Here is a 5,401-nt window from a genome sequence, read left to right on the forward strand (position 1 = left end):
TCCCAGGCTTTCAAGCATTTACTAACTCATCAAAAATCCTCTCTTTGGATAAAATTTGACACACAAAATAGGAATTTATAAGGAATACCATCACACCTTTTTTTCACCCAAAGAAGTCTGACAGTTTTCCATTCTTGTTGTGTGGATTCCTATTCTCATTTTGGGGATTTCTTCTGGCTATTGCCATTTTCTTATGTTTTGCCATCTCCAAGAGCATTGTTAATCAACTTGGAGAGCTTGACCCTTGTTAGTCGCCATGTGTAATGCAAAAAAGAGATCACTATTTTATGCAGTCTAATTTCTGTTTCCATTTCTTTCTGACTTATCTCCTCTGGAGTGTGGGCTTGCAGCAGTTGCTGCAAGCAGCTCATTACCCATAACCTACCACTGCATTTGCACAATAAACTGGAACGAAAGCAGTGGATTCAACATGTGTTTCTGGATAAAAGTGGACTTTACTCTCTATTGACTTTTACTTGTGTGGAACAAGCACAATGACACCATATTTTTCTATGTCATGTCACTGTACATCATGTAAGCAGCTCTAAAAAATGCAAACAATGGAAAGGAGTTCCTGGTGGCATCAGACAGCTCCAGAGTCCTCTGTGCCCCAAAAGTCCTTCAGGTACATCTCAGACCACAGTGGTTTTATCTTTTCTTTAAAGTTTTGTAATAATGGAGAGACATTACACTAAAAAAGAGAGAACCAAATTTGATTAACTTGAACTGGTACAGAACAATGAGTTATGATGAAACCATTCCTTTTATTGGATAATTCTCATGGTCCTTGCTGCAGATGTGAAAATGTAGCATGGTTTGTTACATGCAAAGTTTGTATTCCAAAGTATTTTGTTAAAAACTGGTGATCTTACCTCTCAGATGCAATTATTAGGAATTTCCTATAGCATATGGGTTGTAAGTAGTTGCAGTACCTCAAAAAAATAAAGTAAAAATACTCTATACATTTATTCTTCATTGTATTACAGTCTAGTTTATCCTTAATCCAATAATAAACATTTAGTTGTTCAACTCTGAGAAAATCTTTTTGGTATCAAAAAGCTTAAAAAATTCACAGTCTTTGCGAGTGAGGAAGTAGCTCTGCTTTGGTAGATTCAGACTTTACAGTTCTTGTTACACAATAACCTAGAGCTTATCCAAACAGCATTTTTGGCAAAAATTGGCTTTGCGTTTGCGATGCTTTAAGTCGCTTGCACCATTATATCTGTAAATATCCACTCTTAGGCCAAAAAAACCATATATATTTCAACCAGACAAATCTTTTGCTGCAGTTTGAGCAGCAGCTCAATCTGAAGCAGAGGCCAGGAGCCCACAGTGGAGAGTTAGGAGGGTGAGGACTACATCAAGCACTGCAGCCAAACAAAATGCTTGTTAATCTTCACCCTTAATGTGCAGCAGGGGTGAGGGAGTGAGCTCTCATCTGGAAGAGTATTTGGAGAGAAGTAGTAAATATTCTGTAAATTAACACCCTTGTTGACTTAATGAAAACCTTCTTGCCTTAACAACCTGTATGATTGATTCCTCTTCCCAGCAGTGATCCCTCCCACAGAGGGAATCGGTGTGTGCTGTGATGGTTGGCTGGAAATGAGTACAGTGAGAGCAGCCGTCCCAGACAAAGAGCAGGCCATGTCCACAGCATCCTCCGCAGCACTGGGATTGCTGGGTGCTGCACTCGTGTTTGTGCTGCAGCCACGGGAGATCTGCCACCAGCAAGGGCAGAGCTGAGATTTATGAAAAGGAACTGTGGTTTAAACAAATCATGAACAGCCTCAGCGCACTGTGGTTCAGCTGGACTCAGCTCACTCTTTACCTCTAAAGCTTCTTGTTACCAGGAGCTCAACTACAAAGACATAGCTCCTTTCATGCAATGTTCTGCCAGGCTGGGTCACAAGTGCACTACTGAGAGCACAGGTCTACCCTGCATCTACCACCAGGCCTTCCTCTGCCTCTCTGTGGGAGACAGCAGTCTCTCTTCTTTATTAGAAGGAATTCTGTGCAGTGAACTGCTAAACCATCCAAAATTTCAGCCATCTGCGAAACAACTATAAAGACAATTGCTCTGTCAGCTCCTTCTCATGCCTATTCTGTGGATCTGCATGTATAAGCCCGTCAGTGGCTCTGGGCTAGCAGATTGTTTTGTTATCATCAATGACAAGTTTGTCAAAAGTGAGTATCTTGCTGCCATTTTATATATATTTTGAGGCATGCTGAGAGGCTGTGCATGCTGTGTAGTGCGATCAAACGAGGAGACACAAGGAGGGTCCGCTCTGAATCTGCCCTGGCTAATCCTGACAAATAGTTGTTTCCAGCAGCTTGGTTGGTAGGAGTGAACCGTGAGGATCAGTCCAAAGCTGGCCTTTGCTGTTTTATAGGAGCTATTTTATATATAGGCCTTCTGCTGTTGCAAAGAATACAGAAAGGGTCTTTCCTTCAGCTGGGGTTGAGCAAAACGAGAAGGAGCAGGGAGAGTTGGTAGTGCTCACCTTGCTGATGTGCCCTACAGTAGGTTTCAACCAGGATCTTGTCTTTGCATGGGATTTTATACTGCAAACAGCTATTCTATGTTTGCTCTTTGATGAGGAAACAAGACCACTCTAATTAGCACAGCCTGGGCAGCAGTTTGTAGTGCCCACAGGCTGGGTACTCCTGGTGCTGCTTCTGGCAGAGGTGAAGGGCAGACTGGGTTGCGGAGGCGTGAATGAACTTGCATAAAGGGAGCTGGCCTTTTGGGAGCTGCTTTAAAGCATTTTGACGACATCCTTTCCTTACCCCCTTGTACCTCTCCTACCTCTCCTGCAGATTTCAGCACACATGGCTTCCACACTCAGACCTGTACATTTAGAGCAAGCGTATTTTTTGCGGTGGTTTTGCAGTTGCTCTGGGTTGATAATTTCTGCTGGTGCCACCACTGTGCCCTGTCCTGCCCCCAGAGTGGTGCAGAGTGGGGGAGCTGGTAGGGAGGCAGCCCAAGGGGCAGCAACCCTGATTCCCCATGACCAACTGCACAGGGCAGGGACAGTCCTGGGCTGGGACCTGCAACAAAAAGGTGTTTCGTGGAGATCTGGTGGGGTAGAAAAGAGGAACCAACAGGCAGGTGCATTGATGTCTGCTATGCTAGAGGTATTTCTGTTGAAGTTATATCATTAAATGGGGAATGTATAGCAGAAACATCAACCATGAACATTGTCTCAATGTCCCTGGGGTAAATGGCTGTGCCAGCAAGGGTTTCTCTGTGTAAGAGGAACTGCAAATGAAGGAGCAGGGCACTCAAGGCAAGAGAGATTTTGGTCAGTGTGTGAAAGGAAAGAGTTGACACAATATTTCCTCTCTTGAGCAAGAGGCAGTTCAGCTTTCTGTGTAGCTTAACTCCATGTGGGTCCTGGAGCCACTATCAAGCATGGAGCAGAGGTGTTGGCACCGGGAGAGCTCACATGGGAGCAGAGGCAGGCACCCATGACAAGAAGCAGCAGCATCAGCTGCTCCCACCAACGTACCCCCTTGCTTCCCTGTCTGGGTTCCTCCTCCCCCTCCCTTTTAAGAAAAAGACTGTTTGTCATTTGCTTCATATTTTTGGGAATAGGGAAAATTTGTTCACTGAGCACTGGTTTAGCTTAATTTTCCTATGTTTCTATGTGGGAGACCTCCACCAGGGCTATTTATAATGACAGTGTTAAATCTGAGGTCAGGCATTTTTGCTGGCTGTGATGGCTGGCAGAAGGTTTGCCCTCTAATCCTACGGCTGCTTTTGCATGTCCTTCTCCCGCACAATTCAGGGTGAAATGTTGCTGTTCTGTTTATGGCTTGGTTTTACACTCTGGTTAAACAAGACAGGTACATGTGCTAATTAACAGTGCTTCTTTGTTCTTCATCAGATGTGACCTTACACATGTGGAAAGTGTTTTCCACCTCTCTAAAACATACAAGCAAAAAAATGGTAAAACCAAGTTAGAGCCACACCAACCTAGAGGTAAAAGCTGCCAGAAAGATAAAATGTCATCCAAACACGTCAGGACTGAGCCACGGGATGAGTCCAGAAAGCAGCTCTCCAGCAGTGTGGCCTGCCAAGAAATCAGGTGCCTCTGTGGCTGTTGCCATCAAGGTTTGGGGTTTTTTTTAGCGGTGTCACTTGAAATATGGCTGTGAGCATAATCTGAAGCAAAAGGCCAATGGGTGGCCCTCCCACCAAGGCTGGCTCCTGGCAGCTCCACCTCTTCCTGCCCACTCCCAGCTGCACTGACACATAGCTGCACTGACACGTAGCTGTTCATAGCTTTCTCTCCCTCTGCTTTTTCACAGAACCTCTGCCTTTCGGCTGGTGAACAGGGAGAAGATGATCCATTTCTCATGGCCTTCTCCACTCCCAGGGATGGAGGCCCTTCAGACCTTTAATGGCATCTTGATTATCCAAATCCAAATTTCTTTAAAGACTTTCTTTGTTCTAATTGTTAATAGCTCATGCATCATATGTCCATGCTAGAACCATGTGGATTTGGCATTTGCAGATATGCAGGAGGAAGCGCAGTGAAAGGAACCATTTTCTCAGTAACAATCTCTGCTGAGGGCTGCGTTTATGTCAAGCTGTGCTCTCCTGTTTCAGCCCATAGACAGGGTGGTGCGTTTTTAATACACAGAGTGGTGTGTTTTTCAGTGAATTCCACCGCTGTGGACTTTCCTGATTTTTGGTTGCTGCTTGGCTAACAAAAATGCCCAGGTCCAGACCAAGCCTTGCTTCTCTGGTGGGCTTCTCCCATGTTGCTGCCCATTAAGGGTTCCCATGAGATTGAGAGGTGCAACCACTGCTGTAAGATTGGGGAAAAATTGCAGTGCCTCCAGATATGTTTGCTTTTTAAGCTTCTGCCTGCTGTTTTGATGGGTAGCTAGTGTATGCCAGAAGCTTTCAAATCCTCCTGCTCAACAAGGTGTTACTTCCCCCATCCTCACCAGGCTGGCACTGCCTCATATTTTGCCAATGTGAAATCCTGCATTGGCACAACCCCCATAAGTATGTTAATTTGTTGGCATCACTTGTGATGTTGCTTGGCCTAGTCCTTAATTGTGTGAACAACAAGATAGCAGTGATATTAGGCAGTGTAGTAGTCTCCCCTTATATTTCAAGAAGGAAGTTTCCACTGCAAAGAGTGGTATCATGACAGGTGATTTTTCAATGTCTCTTTTATGAAAAAACAAAGAGAACAAGAATTTGCCTTTAAAGACATAAAACTGCCTGTCTGAGCTGGTGCACAGCAGTGTGGCAGCTCCTGGCACAGCAGCCTCACCCCCAGTATCACCAGGATGCCTGGATGGCTGCTCCAGCTGTGCTCCCTCCCCTCAACAGACTGAGCTCCCAAATCTTACGGGCACAGAAAGTAATGGAAAATTCTGT

Source organism: Empidonax traillii, unplaced genomic scaffold, assembly GCF_003031625.1.
Source record: "Empidonax traillii isolate 1590-97213 ecotype Southwest subspecies unplaced genomic scaffold, ASM303162v1 scaffold277:size2070623, whole genome shotgun sequence".
NCBI classification, from domain to species: Eukaryota; Metazoa; Chordata; class Aves; order Passeriformes; family Tyrannidae; genus Empidonax; species Empidonax traillii.